The sequence below is a fragment of the Triticum aestivum genome, chromosome 2A (genome assembly GCF_018294505.1).
Source record: "Triticum aestivum cultivar Chinese Spring chromosome 2A, IWGSC CS RefSeq v2.1, whole genome shotgun sequence".
NCBI classification, from domain to species: Eukaryota; Viridiplantae; Streptophyta; class Magnoliopsida; order Poales; family Poaceae; genus Triticum; species Triticum aestivum.
This window is the reverse complement of record NC_057797.1, coordinates 1,633,450-1,654,702: the sequence shown is the minus strand read 5'-3', so window position 1 is coordinate 1,654,702 and position 21,253 is coordinate 1,633,450. Positions and strand designations below refer to the sequence as shown.

General features: G+C 41.0%; 1 pseudogene; it reads right to left on the bottom strand.

Moving 5' to 3' along the window:
- Window positions 1–8,183: 8,183 nt before the first annotated feature.
- LOC123186829 (cytochrome P450 94C1-like) lies at window positions 8,184–9,280 on the bottom strand (annotated as a pseudogene).
- Between the last annotated feature and the right edge of the window lie 11,973 nt (window positions 9,281–21,253).

Below are 21,253 nucleotides of genomic sequence, written 5' to 3'. Positions count from 1 at the left end.
GAAAATAAACCGCGCAGACTATTCACCAAGTCGTCCATTAGGAGTAGAGATTATATTATTATTATTATTATTATTATTATTATTATTATTATTATTATTGTTAGAGAATTAGAGATTAGAGATAGAGATTAGAGATTAGAGATTATTTGTTTCCTGAAAATCTATTATTTGTTTGCTAAAGCAAATTGCATTAATGAGAGAGATCCGATTTGGCTAAGGTAGGAAAGAATCTATTATTTGTTTCCTAAAGCAAATTACATTAATGAGAGAGATTCGTTAATTTGGCTAAGGTAGGAAAGTTAGATCCGTGACCTTTTGTCATTAGGAAAGTGTTGAAAATAAACCGTACCGGACTACCAACTCCTCCATTAGGTTTTTTTTCACTGGTTAATTTTCGTAGGTTCTTTTTCGCTGGATTGTCTTGGGTGCGATCGGAGGTTAGGCCCTGGAGTGCGTGGGGGCGGGTGGGGGCTTCGGTACGCGATTTTTTCGGTTCTTGGCGGCTCAATGTGAGGTGGGATGAGTTACCAAAAAAACCATGGGAGGTGGGACGAAAAAAAACCTGGAAGCGAGACTACCAACTGCTCCATTAGGAGTAGAGAAAAAAAAAAGAGCCGTGTGGGATACCATGCGCATATTTTGATTGTCCAAAACATGTGTGATGACTTGCGTCACCGTACTCCTTTTTACGGAGGGAATCATATGCGTCTTCAGGCAAACAACTTAAATAAATGAATTGTGTGTGATGAAGGAAAACAGTACTCACATTTCCTCTGAGTTTATCGTGTGCAAAGTGGCGCACCTAGTTCACCATAATCGACGGTGTATGATATTCGCACTGTGGCACATGGGTGGACAATCATAACCGTGTGTCCATGCCTCTCCGTGTCGTCTTCTTCCACGCACCGCCATGGTTTCATCCAGCATGCTGGCCTCCTCACCTACCTGCTACAGACTCATCGACGATGGTCATTTGCTGCGTCCACCCGACGACGATGTCACATTGGTGCCCTCAGTCCCTTGCTCGCACCTCGTCTCACCATGGCTAATAAAAAACCTAAGTAGCCAGGCACCCACACCAACGAAGCCCTCGGCGCCGCCAACCTCGCGCCCAAGCCCAACCCTGCCCCTACGTGCAGTTTGCGCGGGAACTATAGGCGGCCATCGAGTAGTCCCGCCAGCAGTATGTGCTGGAGGAATATGTTTGTGCTATAAAAATTGTAAACATAAAGAGACATTCATTTCAAAACGATACCTTGCGGTAATTGGTCTTTGTTGTGGGATAAAACCAAAGCAAATATGATGGTGGACAATAGTGCATCAGCCAAACTAAAGATGGGTGGAGCTGAGCTTATTGGGATTGTTCTCAATATTTTTGTTTGTGGAAATCATATAGATGTAGACCTTGACCACTAGAGTTAATCAGCTGACTACAACCGTCTATGCTCCTACTGGGGGAGCTTGAAGATGAATTGTGTATCTGTAGGAGGTTATACAGATGAATCCTTGAAAGTATAATCATGGGTATTTACTATGGCAGTTGAAATCCATTTTCCTCTGTTTGTCATACAAGATTAAAAATGGATTATTTTATGTTCAAGTAAACAATTTGTCGATTTGATACCAAAAGCTGCTACAACCTTCACCTCTTGTTTGTTGAAAAAATGCATTAGAGTTTACGAGTTGCCTAAGTCTTTGGAGAGTAAACTTGAGTTGATCTTCGACCAAAGTGGTAGTGCTACAGATAATAAATAAAATGAGATTACCACACTACAATCAGCACAACTCTCTGCACCATCTAAGTTGTTTGAGACTACACGTTTATCACAAAATCTTGCGTAGGGTGCTTTTCTGCAGCAATTAACCAACCTGCAGTGTGGATCTTATTTAGCATTTTGCTAACCAGGCACGAAAGTTGTAAAATTAGGCTACAACTTTAAAGCAACATTGCTTCAAACCCTTGGCATGCTATGTGCATTTTTCTGGTACCTAAGTTGAACAAGCCTTTGCATTGCCATTGGCCCTCAGCAAGAAGTTGTGTAGGAAAACATATCATTTTGGATTTTAGGAAAAGAGTGATGGACAGAACCATGGAACTAAGCCTTAATCTGTAGTATTTTGAAGTCCTGTGTTGGCAGTACTTGTCAATGAGAGAAATAGCACGCTATAGCACCTCTAATAGCACACTATAGCATTCTAAGTAATGTCTTACTAAATGAATTTAATCTACAGTCGTTCTCTACAGCGTGATATAGCATCGCCATAGCAGATTCGAACGGCTGCACTATTTTTTCATAGCATGTCATGCAATAAGAGAATAATTTTGTGTCCACACAACAGATGGCTAACTGTATTTCGGAAAGAAAAAAAGTTTGTTCCACCTTACTACATGACATGGACTTCTACCATCAACCTTTTTTGGTCAATTCTTTTGCAAAGTGTCGGTCAACTCCTAGTTACGTTTTCTGAAAAAAAATAAACTTCTAGTGCTAAATCTTGGGCACAAATATATTTAACGTCAAATATTTTTGATGATGTGGATTAATGTAGTTTTTAGAAAACAACTCAGTATTGTGTTTCTATTATATAACTAGCATAGTGGCCCTCGCAAATACAAGGCTTCATCTTTAATGTGTTGAAACTGGTCGAGAAATATATTTTTGTGTTTCCCACAAGCTTACACCATGTCAGGTACCAATATTCTAAAAGCACCACAAATATTTTGCCAAATGATATATCACTTGTGTGGTCTATATATTTATGCCAAATCTATGTTGGTGCAAACCACCATTATTATGAATTTCTAGACATATTATCACTACTAAACTATTCATACACAATTCGTGTCCTACACATGTGATATTACAATGTGAACTTTTCTGGTAGTTTCCATGTCAAGTTAGGTCACCACGTGCGGTTAAAATTCAAATTACTGGTCATGTTTTATTAGTTATACAATTATTAAACTCTATATTTTGTGGTTCAAACAATAATTAAGGCCCGCTGGGGCAATAGTCAAAAAGGGTTTATACATAGTTATGAAAATCTGTCAACTATGGTTGAAATAATATAATTATATTACATCGAAGCAATAGCCACAAGAGACGTACTATGATCTTTTAAAATAATGAGGACCCCCCAAATCTGTGCGTATGATCCTTTAAAATAATATTAACTATTCTTAGAGCTGGCACCAACAAAATTAGAAAATATTTTTAACAAGAAATTATTCTTTAACATTAATTACAAATGTTATTTTTCATTGCTCTGATTGTATGCAATTATCAAAGTTAAACTAGTTTGATCAGGATCTTTCTATATAACCATCATATATATATATATATATATATATAGCAATTATTAAAATAATTTATTTATATACTCCTCTACGATTTTTCCTTAACTTGCTCCAACTACCCCCAAAGTACAATTCAGCTTAGGTTGTCTTTCTCCTAACATGTCCTTGTGAAGTTATGATAGGAACATTCTTGATAAAATTGTCTAGTATGGAACAAACTATATTGATAATATTTTGGGATTATTTTTCACCTTTGTATTCTGTTTGGACCCCATCAATGGATAGCTTTCAAACAAGATTGTTTGTATATATGAGTTGTCATCTCTTGCTAAATCCTAGTTATTAATTATATATCCAACAATCAGGATATTATTGATGTTGCAGATTAGCTTTGTGTCATTTGTAGCCTGGATTATATTTTAGCTTGTCAAGCTAGCTACTTTTGGTTCAATCCCCAAAAACGAAAATGGAGTAAGAAGAAATATCTTTTGGATCCAGATTTTTTGAGAAATGCCAAATTGAGATTTTTCATGTTCTAAAATAAATATGAAAACAATAATGACATATATAGTGATGTATGACTACGTTTACATAAATTTTCATGATGAAATAGGTTATGGTGTTTTTCTTTTGAAACTAATAGGTTATGGTGTTAGATACACACAAATTTATGTATTTCTGGCACATGCACTATTAATTGTAGAAGTCCATAATTTTAAAAAGTCCAGGAGCAAGGAATTGCACCAGAAAATATTGTATCATGAACATTTCTACATCTCTATGTACATGTGTATTGTTTTTCATAATCTTTTGAAGCTTCAAAATCAGATTTAAGGAATTTTTCTTTCAAAATACCCCAGAAGCAAGAAATCGTACTCAGTAAGAACTTAGTAACTCGCGGATTTACGGATTAGCGAAGTAGCTTTCATTTCATAAATATTTTTCTTTGAGGAGTAGCATTCATTTGATAATATTCCTTGTCAATCTAGAAAAAACTTGGAACTTGGAATAGCTGGACCGTATTCTTAGCTTGTTGGCGAACTTTTTTATCTGGGAAGGTCGGAAAGGTATGACATTTTTCTGGGTGTAGGAAAACAAACGGTACTCAAACTACTAGACTTGGAAGTCCCACTCGATGTTCTTTTATGGTTGATCTTTTTTTTGGACATAAAAGTACTCTTTGTCGCAAGGTGATCACCTTATTATTTTTTACAAGAATATCAGCAATCTCTACTGGTGGATCTTCCATTCACCCGCCCATACCTTGCTTCTAACTAGTTTGGCTAAATCATGGGCAGCACAATTAGTCTCTCTAGGAGCATGCTCAAAAATAATATGCGGGAAATCAAATGCAAGGTGATATATTTCGTCAAATACTGCCACAAATAGACCGAAAGAACGACTTGCATTCTTGATTGTCTCTATCACCTCGATGTTGTCGGAGATCACCTCTAAGCGGTTACACCCGAAGTATAGTTAGGAACCAAAGCTCTGATTGCCATTGCTACGAAGTTAGGTTCCTGGACCTTTTCAATATGCACTAACTTTCTTCTCTCCCACCATTAATACAAGGAACCAATGGAAGTTTCTTCCATTGAATTTCCTAGACCGAGGAACACACATTCTTCAGTTCCTTGTACCAATAAATATTCTAGTACGGTTTCTCCCGCATGATCCACACTGCATGCTTTATCAATAGCAAATTCCAAACCTAGTAACTGTCATACCTCTTTAGCTTTTGCACAAGTGAATATCATGTGCTTGGTATCCTCCACTCTGATTCCACATGTAGGACATGGCCCACTGAGTTTTATATATTTTTTAGCCAAAGTCACCCAACATGGTAGCGATCCAAACAAAGTTCGGCAGAGGAAAATTTTAACCTTGGCAGGACACCTTATGCTCCTGATCGTCCCCCGTATTGGTGAATTCCTTGATGGTCCGACTATATTTGCTCCTGATATTTTGTGTCCATATTGGTTCTGCCATTCGACAATGTATGCCGATCTCACTGAGAATCTCCCGTTTTTGCACAAGTTCCATGCTATGAACTCCGACATATCAAATCTAGGCAACAAAATTGCAAGGATCCGCACCACATCAACTTGCCAGAATGTTTGCGAAACCAACTCTTCATCCCAACGACACATAACATGGTCAATAAAATCACTTACTTTTGATAGTAAATTGCCTCCACGAGCCGTGATCACTTTGCTGGTAGTTTTATGGTTGATGTCCTACTCGATAACTGGTATCAATGGTTTACAGTTTACACGTCCACACTTTACCACCAAGTCTTGCACATAGGAAGGTTTCTTGGTGGGCCTTAAATGGATTTAGGATTAGACGTTGGCTCACGAGAATAGCTTTTTAATCTGAACCATCAAAAGTTACTTAATTATACGGGTAAACCAAATTAATGGCAGGATATTTCTAATTTTTCTGGGAATTTCTAACATATCTCTCTATTTTCTTTCATATTATGCATTTAGTACATGAGAAAGCTATTTTAAGAACCACCTCAATTTCGTTTTAGATCCAAACAGCCCAGGGACCATTTGATATGGATCCGACGGCTGTGAACGACGTGCGCGTTTTGCGCGGTGGACTGAGCTGGGCGCGCGGGCAAATCGTGGCGGACTGCGCTGGGTAGGCGTAGATTATTTCCTATCAACACGGGTTCACTGTTTTCATGGTGGGCCCAAAGGTGTGTCGCGCACAGCTTGTTTTTCAGCCAAAAAATGATGCAAAGCTGAGAATCAAACTCAGCACTAGCATCGTGAGTTCTAGCTACACTGCCTAATAGGCTAGCACAAGAATCCGTACAAATCTAAACTATATATAATCGTAGTTGTATCAACCAAAACTTACCATTGATCAAACCATGGTCACACCATGGCATTGTCCAAATGTTGGCATCTGCATTTTTCTGTTCGTTTCCACGTTTTTCTCTGCAAGACCATTGGTTGGTCCTTTGTCAGATTTTTGTCACGTTTCACGTCCGGTTATCTTGGAAAGACCGATTTTCTTAGAAAAGTAGAAATTTGTGATGGTGAGGGACTCGTACATGAATATATTTTTGGGAGACAAAAATACAAGTGTAACATGGGATTTGAACCATGGTCGCTTAGTAAGCAAGTTGGCCCAACTAACAACAATTAACAATTAACATAGAGATAAAAGTTATTGAAGAAACATACCTCCGATAATTAATGTATAAATACCATGGTAATATACGCATCACAAATCTCATAAGTTATGTACAAACACCATGATGACTTTTGACTTAGGAGAGAGAAGTTGTTGAAAAACGTACACCCGATAACTTCTCTGTAAATAGTATAGCAATATACGCACCGCAGACCTGATAACTTTCCTATAGGGACCATGGTTACTTTTACCCGGTGAAAAAAGTTGTTGAATTACACACCCCAATAACTTTTGTCTATATAGCACGATAATATACGTACAACGGAGCTGATAATTCACGTACAAACACCGCAGTAACTTTTTTCCTCCAGATAAAAGTTGTTGAAAACATATCCTGATAACTTCTGTGTAAACAGCATGATAATATATGCATCGTAGACCTGATAACTTATGTATCGACACCAAGGTAACATTTACCAGGTGAAAAACTTGTTCAAATACACACCCGATAACTAGTGTAGATAGCATGATAATATACATACAACAGAGCTGATAACTGGCGTACAAACACCCCGGTAAATTTTTGTCTCCGGATAAAAGTTGATGAAAATATACCCCCGGTAAGTTCTATGTAAATAGCATGGTAATATATACATTGCAGACCTGATAACTTAGATATAGACACCGCTGTAACTTTTGGCCCCCGGGATAAAAGTTATTAAAAACCATACCCAGTAACTTATGTGCAAATAACATGATAACATACGCACATCATGCACAAACATTACTATAATTTTGACTAGTTTTTTTTTAAACATAGCTCCAATAATTTTTGTGTAAATGGCATGGTAACATTCCACCACATACTTGATAACCTAAGTACCATGGTAACTTTGACCCGAGAAAAAGATGTTGTTGAAAAACACACCCAAGATAATTTCTAAGAAAATAGCATGATATTTTACGAACAATAGACATTGCCATAGGTAGCCAATGGGGCAGCTTGGGATCGGCGCAGCCCGACACGCCTAAATTAGGATAGGAACATTCTTGACACAATTGTCTAGCATGAAACAAATTATATTGATAGGATTTTGGGATTGTTTTTTCACCTTTGTATTCCATCTTGACACAATTGTCTAGCATGAAGCACACTATGTTCATAAAATACGGAAGAAAATGGATTTAGGATTAGACGTTTGCTCACGAGTATCTCTCTATTTTCTTTCATATTTTGCATTCAGTATATAATAATCCTAGAAGATAGATAGATAGGTAGACAGACAAATAGGTAGATAGAATAAATATCTCTATTTTCTTCCGTACTGTGCTTTATTCGTATATAATAGCTAGATGTAGATAACATTTCAACCACATAGCACAAAGCAGTAAATATCGATGCACCATATATAATCTTATTTCCCTGGATATACACATAATAACAACGGATACATGAATCCTTGAAAAAACTAAAAATGGATACAAGAACAGATGCTTCCCACGCACATGCATGGATTAATTGCAAGTCACGATTTAACCTTGCAATACGTGGCGTGGGTACCCACTACTACTAGCTACTCCCTCCGTCTCATAATATAAGAACGTTTTTTTACACTACACTAGCTGAAGATTTATTTCCGGAACCAAGCCAAGCAGAAAGAAATGGGATGGAGACTAGTGAGCTCGCTATTGTGATTTGTGATGGAACAAGCCTACTCTCCAAGCCAAGCAGAGGCTAGCCTCCCCTGTTCGTCACCTGCATGGTCAAGCCGCTTCCCATCCGAAGCGTCATCGACATTATGAGCGGTGGATGCCCGTCACCGCCGACGTACCGAAGGCTGAACCTCTGGAGCACGCACGCCGCCACAGACTTCATTTGTGGCTAGGCCATGTCCTTGCCGAGGCACATCCTCGGCCCCGCGTGGAACACGCCCTCTTCGTCCAGCCACCGGCCGGAACACGCCCTCCTCGTCCAGCCACCTCTCCGGCTGGAACTCCTCGCAGTCCTCTTCCCCCAGTTGTCACCAGCCACCCTTTCCCGACGAAAGTGCTGTCCGGAAGGAAATCGTCCTCCTTGCAGCTGTGCACGTCGGCGGCCACCGGTGGGTACAGCTGCATGGACTCGGTGATGGCCGCACGGAGGTAGTGCATTTCGCGCAGCTCCTCCAAGGTGAAGGTCGACGCACCTTGGCCAGACGCGTGGACCTCGCACATGATCTTGTCTTCCACGTCGGGTCTCGTGGACAGTAACCAGAAGAACCAGGTCAGCGCGGACGAGGTCGTGTCACGGCCGGCGAGGATGAAGTTGGTGACCACGTCGCGGAGGCTCTCGTCACTGTGCTCGCCGGCGGCGGCCAAGCGCGACAGAACGTCGTCACTGCGCGCCAACCCAGCCGTCTCTCTCACCCTGCGCTCACAGACGATCTTGTCGGCGTTGCTGTGGATCGTTGCGAGCGTGGAGCGCATGCACCTCTTCGGCTCCATGTCGAGCAGCCTCTTCACGCGCCACAGCCACTTGGTAGACGACATGATCCGTGACACGACCGTGTTCTGTGCGTCGTGTTGAGCGCCGCCATGAACTCCGCCCTACGGGCCCGCGTTCCCCACCCTAAGCGTGAAGAAGAGAACGTTCTCCTCCATGGTGGATAAATGCTGCTCCCAGGGTCTCATTGGTTTTCGCTACTGCAGATGTCTCGGTGCTGCAAGGCGATGGCTATTGTCCTTGCTGCAAGACAATGACGAGTTGCTGCTGACATTGAAGGTTCGCAACGAGACTCTTGTCATAAACGGGTAGGGCAACATTGGTGCTGCTGCCGCGACATCATCTTTCATTGCGAAAAATCCTTGTTGCGAAACTCATTCCACAAAATCATATTTGTTTGAAAAAGGTGAAGAAATTTAAGAAAATCTGCAACATAGCCTTGTTGCAAATGTTTCTCCAACCTGAGCTATGTTACAAAGGGTTCTGCAACACTATTTTTGTTGCAATGGTGAGGATGGGGCTGGGCCGCACTGATTACGCCACATCTAAGAGCTGCCGATGTGACGGATCTTCTAAAAAGATCTAGTGGCTGACATGTAGCACTATTCAAAAAAAAAAATCAAGAGTGAGCGAGCGGGTGAGAGAGCCTGGCGAAGGGAGCGAACAAGAAAATCAGTAGGCGCATGAGATAGTATAGGTTGCCGCTCTTCTCTTTTTCTTCTCTTTATGCCAACTCTGGCAAGTACATGGGAATATCCAGGGGCGAAGCTAGCTATATGGCGTGGTTTGGAGAATGCCATACCTAAGCTGCCGTGCAAATACGTATATATACTAGTGTATTAGCCTGGCGTATTTTTCAGTTAGTGGGGCGTGCGCGTGCCTCCTATTGGGCTTGGTTACTGCCGATTGAATGACGGGCCGTGCCCATGGGCTATGGGCTGAAGGACACAGACGATCGATCACATTTTCACGACTATGACTCTACTGCTAGGCAGACTATGACTCTACGAGACGAGAATACGAGTCGTTCGTTGCTACTTTCTCGCAAGACGGAGGCGGCGCAGCGGCGCTTTAGAGGCTAGGGCACGGCCGCACGGACGCATGGCAGCGGGCAGCCGGCAATCAACCACCGGACACCGTGGGCGCGAAGGCGGCGACAGGCAAGGCAGCGACAGGCTCCGAGATCAGCAAGGCGGCGGCCGCGACTCGGCGAGTCCGCAGGGTTTGCAGATGACGCCGCCGAAGAAGAGGATTAAGTATGTAATGAAAGGTATAATTTAGTTGTACTTCTTCAGTTCTTCCCCTTGATCACATCATTTCAATTGTGTCATGTATGTACTCAGGTTACTTGCTTGAACATTTATTTAATTATCCTATTGGTATTGCTCCAACCTCCAATTAGTTTCTCTTGTGTTCTCTTATACAGATTTAAAGAGTATTTTTGCCAAAGCCAGTGGCACTAGCACCTCGAGCCCAGCTCCAACTTTGGAAGTAGTCGCTGAACGACGAGAAGAGCGTGCGCATCAAGAGAATGTGCGGATTGAAGTTTCAGCATCTGTTCAAGAGGAAGAGAATGAAGGCGAAAATTATATTGAGAATGAACCAATAGCTAGAGACGGGGGAGAAGGCAAGTTCATTGAGGAGTTGCATCCTGACCACATCCAGCCTGATCCCGGGCTTCGTATTCCAATTAATAATTTTCATCCCAACATTAGAGATGAAGTTAGATTGGCTTATGTGGCAAAGGGTCCAACTCGACCGGTCGGTCATACGTACGAACGTGATCATTTTGACAGGGCCTTTTGTGAAGCATGGTATGAAAAAAATCCTTGGTTGGAATATAGCGTGGAAAAGAATGCAGTCTATTGCTTTTATTGTTTTCTTTTTAGACAAGATCCGGTGGATGAAAAATTTGGTCATACTACCTTCACCAAAGATGGCTACAGTACTTGGAAGAATGCATACAAGGCATTTCCTCTTCATGTTGGTGGCCCCAGGAGTATCCACAATCAATCAAGGACAGCATATGAAGATTTTAAAAATCAAAGCTCAAGTCTGAAGCGTAAGGTTACAGTCTATAACAAAGAATCATTAATCAAGTACGAGACCCGTTTGGAAACATCTTTGGGGATTGTAAGTTTTCTTGCATTGCAAGGTGAACCATTTCGTGGACACAATGAATCTGCCCTTTCCTTAAATAAAGGTAATTTTCTAGAGATGCTTGATTGGTACAAAGCAAGAAAGGAGGAAGTGAGAATTGCGTTTGATGAGCTATGCCCAGGAAATGCACAAATGATTTCTTCAAAAATTCAAAAAGCACTTGCCAAAAGTTGTGCAGATGGGGTCCGAAGAGCAATAAAACAAGAGATGGGGGATAATCTTTTTTCGGTTCTTATTGATGAATCTCGTGATATATCAGTAAAAGAACAAATGGCCTTGGTTGTGAGGTAAGTAATTGGTTACTTTATTATGTGTTCCATCTTTTGCCTGGTAATCGTCTTTTTTTCTAATTACCTAATTGTATTATTTCTTCTATGCCTTACAGGTATATGAGCAAGGGAGAAGTTATTGAAAGATTTTTGGGTATCAAGCATGTCAAGGAGACAACAACAGAAGCACTAAAGAAAGCATTGGTTGAGGTTCTTGGTAAGAATGGGCTACTTATTGTAAATTTACGAGGGCAAGGGTATGATGGAGCATCTAATATGAGGGGAGAATTCAATAGTGTTCAAAAACTTGTCCGAGATGAAAACCCATATGCTTTCTATATGCATTGTTTCGCCCACCGATTGCAACTAGTAGTTGTTGCTTTCTCAAGATGTTGTTCTTCCATTGAGGATTTCTTTGAATATGTGGCCTTGATTGTGAATGCCGCTGGTTCGTCTTGCAAGAGGAAGGATATATTGCTTGATAAGCAACGCATAAATCTGTTGGCTAAGTTAGAGAGTGGAGAAATTTTCTCAGGAAGAGGGAAAAACCAAGAAACATCATTGGCTAGACCAGGAGATACAAGATGGGGCTCTCATTATGAAACACTAGTTCGTATAGAATCGATGTGGGATGCAGTTATACAAGTGTTAGCTATTGTGCATGAGGATGAGCGTAATCCATCTAGGGCAGGAGGTTTGGTGCAGATAATGGAGTCTTTTAGCTTTGTGTTCATCATGAAGTTGATGTTGCAAATCCTTCGCATTACAAATCAGTTGTCACTTCTCCTCCAACGGAAGGATCAGAATATTGTTCAAGCCATGTCTTTGGTTACAGATGTGAGGTCTTCCTTGGCCAACTTGAGGAACCATGGTTGGGAACCACTCTTTGAAGATGTCAAGATCTTTTGTAATGTTAATGATATTCCGGTTCCAAATATGGATGAAGCTGTACCGAGATTCGGCCGATCAAGAAAAGGAGGGAGAAATAATGTTACTCAAGAACATATTTTTCGTGTTGATACCTTCTATGCAGCGATAGATGCTATCACCACAGAGCTGGATCATCGCTTTAATGACATGGCTTCAGAACTGCTATGTGGATTTGCTTGTCTTGACCCAAGAGACTCATTTTCCAAGTTTGATTTGGACAAAGTTGCTAAGCTTACAGACATCTATGATGCAGATTTCTCCAATGATGACCGTAAGCGTATGAAAACCGAGCTCCAGTTGTTCATCAACCACATGAGAAGACATGATGACTTTTGAGTTTGTTATGATCTTGCAAGCCTAGCCAAGAAAATGTTTGAACTTGAAAGAAATATTATGTTCCCTCTGGTTTATCGCCTTATTGAGTTGGGGTTGCTTCTACCGGTGGCAACGGCATCGGTTGAAAGGGCCTTCTCAGCAATGAAGATCATCAAGACTGATTTGCGCAGCAAGATGTCCAATGGTTGGCTTGATGACTTCATGGTGTGCTACATCGAGAGAGAGATATTTAAAGGACTTGATCTTGCTGAAATTAAGAAATAATTTCAACATGAAGGTAGAAGAATGCCATTGCCACGTTCTACTTAATGAGAGTAAATCTTCATTATGGGTATGTATTCTTTCTAACTATCTTCACTTGCATAATGTTGTTTCTATCATTATATCCTACTAGTTACTAATTCATGATTTATCTCTGGTGTTTATGTTTTATAGGTCATTTTTATGCCGGTCTAGGTAATATAAATGGTTTTTTTGGCACTCAATCATCCATGTAATCTTCATCAGCTGAGGTATTTAGAGTGCCAATAGTTAAGTTTTGATTTCGGTTTTATTTGTTGAACACCAAGTAATATTTATCGAGTATTCTAGTGAGCACTTCCATAGTTGAATTATACATGGTTTTTTTTTGTTCATACACTCCGTCACACCTAGAAATTATTCCTGCGCTCGCCACTGGGAATATCTAGGTCATGTCTATGACATGTATGTATGTATGTGGATGTCGTATTTCTATGTTTGATTAATCTGGCTCATATGAAAAATTCATATGTGTGCAGACGTTGTAGAATACGCAATTAATCTATATTATTTTGGCATGCTAATTTTGACAAGTTATTAGTGAAACACGGTAACTTGCAAGACATATTTGACAAAAATACACCGGTAAAAAAAAATCAATGTCAACGGTTCCACTTATAGTCGAGAAGTTTTCATAAATATTCTTGGCTAATCATCAACTAGAACATGTTACCACGATATTTTTTGAGCGCATGTTTGAAATCTCTACTATAAAATCTGCATCGTGACACACACAACAAAGAAAGTTTGAGCAAACGTGGAAAATGATTAGTGTATCATTTGTACGAAATATTGGTGTTCAAGTATTTGTAAAATATATCATAATTTAAACTTTAGAGTTATAACTAAGAAAATGAAACTAAGAGAATCATATAATTTTGTAAGGCTATACATGTTAACATAAATAAGTATAAATATTTTGTATAAAATTGTGACATTTTAACAATATTCATGACGTCTAGCAAATTGTATAAAATTGTGAAATGTTCTTGCCTTCCAACACCGCCCCGTAGCACACCCAAATGCCCGTGTTGAGGAAGGTGGCAATCGGTGGCTCCGAGCAACATGTTTGGCACGGCCGCCACTGACCTTCTCGTGTTCGAGCAAATCAACCATGTGGCCGCCATGTTAGCTGCCCATGCGACGAGATGAGATGGGCACCAGGAAGGAGCAGGAGCGGAGATGAGATGAGATGCTTACCAAGGCAGGCTGATGCGGCAGCAGCGGCTGCAGGTCGACCTCGTCGTCGCTGTCGCCCTGACCTTCGCCGAGGGGCTGGTTCTGCTGGGGCGCGAGGGCGAGCGGGTCAACCTGCAAATCTAGAGCACAATCAGCCTCCGTCTAGCACATACGGACGCGTGGTAGCATCACCACGACCAGGGCCATCACCTGAATTGAACGAGGAGGAAGGGAGGAGAAGAGTAGTGGCGGTACCTGCGGCTGTGGGCACCCGGCGCCCTCGTGCCGCCCCTCCGTGTCTGGGAGAATGCCGTGGAGCAGGGCCTGCTCGCCCTCCATGCTGACCTCGGCATCTTGATGCTGGTCGCCGCCGACCTCGTCGTCCAGCTGCCCTCCCTCCTCGTCCTCCACCGGAGGGTAGTGCTCGCCCACCGTGGCGGCAGCGGTAGCGTGGTGTACCATCTTGTGCCGCAAATCCAGAGATTAATCAAGGAGTCTACATCGGCGTAGGCACAACCAACCATCCATCCAACCATCTAGCGCGGGCGTGGCAGCAGAGCTCTCAGCAGAGGCGACATCATCACCACCGCCATGACTTGAACGAGGAGGAAGGGAGGAGAACAGAGGTACCTCCTGCGGCTGCGGCTGTGCATGCTGCCACTCCGCCTCCAGGAGCACGCCATGCCCGACCTCGTCGCCAGAGGGAGCACCCTCCATTGCCTCATCTCTCTCTCTCTCTCTCTCTCTCTCTCGGCACACAGCGCCGGCGGTATTTATATCACTCCAGTTGCCACCTACACGCTGGCCACCTGCACTGTGGTAAAAGCGAGGGGATGGTGGTGGTAAAAATAAGGAAGGGAGCCGTGGCAAGTTGGCTATGCACGCGCCCAAATTTAGCTGCTCGCTCACGCTCCCTCCCCTGCATATCTTCTTACGGCGCACGACTGTTTTCCATCCAAACCACCACAAAGAGTTGACATCATTCCTGGCCTTAAGAAGATAGGTCTCCCTAAATCGCGGTATGAGGGGAGACTGACTGGAAAAGGCACGCTTGGAGGGGACCCAATAATATGCAGGGACGGATATTCTTGGTCTCAAGCACACTACACAGTTCTACAGAACCCTACCTTGGTGACCCCGTATGTCGATGAATGCAAGAATAGTCTGCACTCCAAACACCCGGAGCAGTGCGACGACTGGATTACATGTGAACACATCAGGACTTTCAGCAGTTGGTTGGAAAGATGTCTCAGAGGTGACAACACTGTTTGTGATGAGCTGTACTCGTTGTCCAGGGGACCATCTTCGACTGTATTGACTTACAAAGGATATGAATAAATGAGAATACATTTTACACGATCGCCCAAGATCAAAAGAGCACCAACCAAAACAGCGGTGTCCGCTTTGATGCAGCAACCGAGAGGGGAAAGGACACATATTATGGTTACATAGTCGACATATGGGAACTTGACTACGAACATGATTTTAAGGTCCCTTTGTTTAAGTGTAAATGGGTCAATCTGTGAGGAGGCGGGGTACAGGTAGACCCACAGTACGGAATGACAACAGTGGATCAGAACAATCTTGGGTACACTGACGAACCGTTCGTCCTAGCCAATGATGGGCACAGGTTATCTATGTGAAGGACATGTCTACCAAACCAAGAAAAAGAAAAGATAAGGAAGCGAATACATCATACGATGAGCCAAAGCGCCACATAGTTCTTTCAGGAAAATGGGACAACGTGGGAGTGGAAGGCAAGTCAGACATGTCCGATGATTATGAAAAGTTTCATGAAATTCCTCCCTTCAAAGTCAAGGCTGACCCAAGCATCCTGATAAATGATGAAGATTATCCATGGTTACGGCGCAATAAGGAAAGGACACAAGCGAAGAAAAACTGAAGGCTTTCTCTCCACAACTATTATGATGATACCATGTCAACTTCCAATCTTTTTGTAGTTCATTTGAAATCCCTTTGTAACAGACGAGTTTCCGTATGAAATCCTGATACTTCGAAAGAGATTATCCGTTTTGTACACGAAGTGCATCCAGTTTTTGCCGTAACCCTCTCAACTTTCTTGCACATGCTATGTGGATGAAATGATGATACCATGCCAACTTTCAACCTTTTCAGAGTTCATTTGAAATGCTTTTCAATTTTAGGGTCTTATAGCTCAAAATAATCAGTGAATGCATGAAAAATAACAAATGAAGTCAGAAAGGGTTGAAAATTGATGATGTGGCTTTGAATGCTGCATTTTGAACACACAAAAAGTCAGGAGTTCAAATAAGTTTAAAAAAATGAAATCCCTTTGTAACAGACGAGTTTTCGTATGAAATCCTGACACTACGAAAGAGATTGTCCGTTTTGTACACGAAGTGCATCCAGTTTTTGCCGTAACCCTCTCAACTTTCTTGCACATGCTATGTGGATGAAATGATTATACCATGCAAACTTTCAACCTTTTTAGAGTTCATTTGAAATGCTTTTTAATTTTGGGGTCTTATAGCTCAAAATAATCAGTAAATGCATGAAAAATAACAAATGAAGTCAGAAAGGGTTGAAAATTGATGATGTGGCTTTGAATGGTGCATTTTGAACACACAAAAAGTCAGGAGTTCAAATAGTTTTAAAAAATGAAATCCCTTTGTGACAGACGAGTTTCCGTATGAAATCCTGACACTTCGAAAGAGATTTGTCCGTTTTGTACACGAAGTGCATCCAGTTTCTGCCGTAACCCTCTCAACTTTCTTGCACATGCTATGTGGATGAAATGATGATACCATGTCAACTTTCAACCTTTCCAGAGTTCATTTGAAATGCTTTTCAATTTTAGGGTCTTATAGCTCAAAATAATTAGTAAATGCATGAAAAATAACAAATGAAGTCAGAAAGGGTTGAAAATTGATGATGTGGCTTTAAATGGTGCCTTTTAACACAATAAAAGTCAGGAGTTCAAATAAGTTTTAAAAAGTGAAATCCCTTTGTAACAGACGACTTTCCGTATGAAATACTGACACTTTGAAAGAGATTGTCTGTTTTGTACACGAAGTGCATCCAGTTTTTGCCGTAACCCTCTCAACTTTCTTGCACATGCTATGTGGATGAAATGATGATACCATGCCAACTTTCAACCTTTTTAGAGTTCATTTGAAATGCTTTTCAATTTTAGGGTCTTATTGCTCAAAATAATCAGTAAATGCATGAAAAATAACAAATGAAGTCAGAAAGGGTTGAAAATTGATGATGTGGCTTTAAATGGTGCATTTTGAACACACAAAAAGTCACGAGTTCAAATATGTTTTGAAAAATGAAATCCCTTCGTAACATATGAGTTTTCATATGAAATCCTGATACTTCGAAAGAGATTGTCCGTTTTGTACACGAATTGCATCCAGTTTTTGCCGTAGCACTCTTAACTTTCTTGCACATGCTATGTGGATGAAATGATGATACCATGCCAACTTTTAACCTTTTCGGAGTTCATTTGAAATGGTTTTCATTTTAGGATCTTATAGCTCAAAATAATCAGTAAATGCATGAAAAATAACAAATGAAGTCAGAAAGGGTTGAAAATTGATGATGTGGCTTTGAATGGTGCATTTTAAACACACAAAAAGTTAGGAGTTCAAATAAGTTTTAAAAACTGAAATCCCTTTTTAACAGACGAGTTTCCGTATAAAATCCTGATACTTCGAAAGAGATTGTCCATTTTGTACACGAAGTGCATCCAGTTCTTGCCGTAACCCTCTCAACTTTCTTGCACATGCTATGTGGATGCACTACTAGGGAAAAGCCTAGCAGCAGCGCGGGTTTTAGACCTATCAGTAGCGCGGGGTTATGCGCTACTGATAAGGCGCTACAGCTAACGAATAGCAGTAGCGTGCCTCCACCCACGCTACTGCTAAATCGACTTAGTAGTAGCGAGTTCCAGGAGGAGCGCTACTGGTAATTAGTAGTAGCGCTTCTCCCTGCCCGCGCTGCTACTATTATTTCGTATTTTATTTCTTTTTTATTTCATGTTGTATTCGTACACCTTTACACAAGTTTTCATACAACAGGAATTTAGAAATTGTTTTTACATCATAATGAGTTATTACATCATGGGGTGAAAGAACCGTGTGGACTAGTTTCAAGTGGATGTCCATCCACTTGAAACTAATCTGCGGTTCTTTCACCCAATGATATAATAAATATTATCATCATCATATCATTAACAACTTATCATCATCATCATCATATCATTGGTCACTAGTCGTAATCACAAGTACTCCTCACATCTTCAACTCTAACACATTGTATCACATAATAAACATATTGTACCTCATAGGACCTACTTCATTCTCTTAGGACCTACTATATTCTCTAAGGTAAAATAGCAAAAAACAAGATAGCCCCTGACTCTCCATTATGGAGAATGGAGATTATCCTGTCTCCAATTCTTGCCTTTCGCTTAATGTTACTTCCAAGAACCTCCTTGCGAATGTCCAAACATTTTTTCCATTCTTTGATTAGCATGTGTTCACCGCTTTTAGAAATCCGATATGCACAGGTGAGCTCCTTAGAATGACCTGGCTGTAGGTTCATAACTGCAAGGCGGCCATTCTGATACATCAGATGAGGCACACAATTCATCGGGATTTTCTGTTGAAAAGCATAGTAATAACTTCATAGTTAGCAATGATGTACTAGTTTTAGAAGTATGCAAAAGATGCACGGATGTCGTAATAGTAAAAAATCTTACCAGGGTATCTCCATTGAAGTTACCGCGGTTCAACACGTGCACTAGTGGCACGTATTCACCATAATTTGAGGAGTTCGATAATAGGTATTGTAATTCTCAAGAAAAGTACAATAAGCAATCAGATGACTTTTCTCCTTATAAGTTAATTCGGAGCCATCAGTGTAGTGGGTTTTGTCTACCATCTTCTGCACATTCTTTGAAGATTCAAAATAAGCTGTCAATGGAAATAAGCTGTCAACTATTTTGAAATAAACAATATAAATTAGTTAATAACTATGTTTGAGAAACTCACATTGCGGTAGAATCGGAAGTGTATCAACAAGGACCCAAATGTCCATATTGTCTTGCTCGATGTCAGGATTACCAAGATCCATAGTGACAATCATACCCTCATAAAAACCATACATTTTGCAAAGTGCTTCCCAATTTTGGCAACCAAATTGGTTACGCTCTGAGAATTGTACAGATTTACTTCAAAATCGATATCATGATGGGTCCTTAGGTGTATTTTCTTTGTTTCATAATTTTTATGGTCTTCAAAACCCATCCTCTCCAAGACATAGCGTCTTGCATGGCATGGGATAAGCTAGTCGAATTGTAAAAGATGAAACTTAGACGTTGAAATAGTTGAAGTCATGCTTAATTATGAAAAAAACACTTGTCGTTGTTGCGTACCATTTCAACATCGAAGGTCTCCTCGAGCTTAATGCTGAAGCGCCGATCTTCATCCAGCTCAATGAACCTGTCGCACATACCTCGATCATTGTGGCACCAGCTGCACTCCCTCGGGAGACTGTCGTCGTCCGAGTACGACATTTCCTACGTTCATAATTCAAAGATTAAACTTGTACATATTCTAGCACAAGTTATGCCAGAATTCACGGAAAAATCCGGCATGACCTTTGCTAAAAATGACATTCGAGCGCCTGAAATTTGCCGGAACGGAAATTAATCAACACTCCGGCAAAACATAGGCCACTCGGAGGTATAACCAAAACATGAAATAATTGCTTAAACTAAAAAATAACAACAAATATGGCATGTTCAACTAGTTTTATTAATTCAACTAGTTCTATTAATTCAACTAGTTCTTACTAAATATAAACTTAGTATAAAAATAAAAAAAACTAGTTCTTTCTAAAAATGAAGTAGTTCAACTAGTTATTAATTTACTTACTATACTAGTTCAACTAAAACTTAACTAGTTCAACTAAAACTAAACTAGTTCTATAAATTCAACTAGTTCTTACTAAATATAAACTTAGTATAAAAAGAAAAAAAACTAGTTCTTTCTAAAAATGAAGTAGTTCAACTAGTTATTAATTTACTTACTATACTAGTTCAACTAAAACTAAACTAGTTCTATTAATTCAACTTGTTCTTACTAAATATAAACTTTAAATAGAAAGAAACTAGCACATCTACTACTACTAATTAACATCTAACTACTACATCTACTACTAATTAACACCTACTACTGCTAATTATACAACTAGTTTACCATCACTACTAGTAATTAATATCCACTACTTCTAAAAATCATTATCTATGAACCCTAAATTAACATCTACTACTACTACTAAAATCATCTACTAACTAAGCAAAGAGAGAGGGGGTGGGGGAGGGGTGGGGGCTTACAGAGGGAGAGACGGTGGCGGGGAGGTGCTCGGCGACGGAGGGGCGGCGAGGGCGGGCTCGGGATCGGGAGGCGGCGGTCCTGGGCGGCGGGCTCGGTCGAGGGCGGCGGCGGTGAGGTCGAGGGCGGCGACAGTGTGATCGAGAGCGGCGGCGGTGAGGTTGAGGGCGGGCGGCGGCGGCGGCGGTGAGGGCAGATGCGCTCGGGCTCGGGCGGCGGCGACAGGAGTAGGGGAACAGGCCAGGGGGGGAAGGAGGACTTAGCGAAATTTTTATTCGGGGGGTGGTTAACTCGAACTAGCAGTAGCGCTCGTACGGAAAACACGCTATAGCTAACTTATTTATAGCGCGTTTTAGAGAAAACCGCTACTGCTAATGGAAGCAGTTATTTCTTTTGTTTAGTAAAAACATCAAAAATATACATTGGTCATCATTGATCTTTTTGTGTATAATCTAAATAGTCAACATGAATCCTCACTATACCTATATAGGTACAGGCGAGGATTCATATTGCAACCACAAATCATACACATATAGTTCAATGAAGACCAAGTGCTCGAGATAGGTTGAGAAGCAACATATTTAAGGTGGTAAACACCTTGTTCGCTTAGCAGTATGGGACTAAACTTAATTAGTTGCGGTGATACTTAGCAGTAACGAGTTTTGAGAAAAACCGCTGCTACTTAGTTCTTTAGCAGTAGCGCGTCCACGGGAAGGGCGCTACTACTATATCTAGCATGGAGGCAACACCGTGGCAATTATAGTAG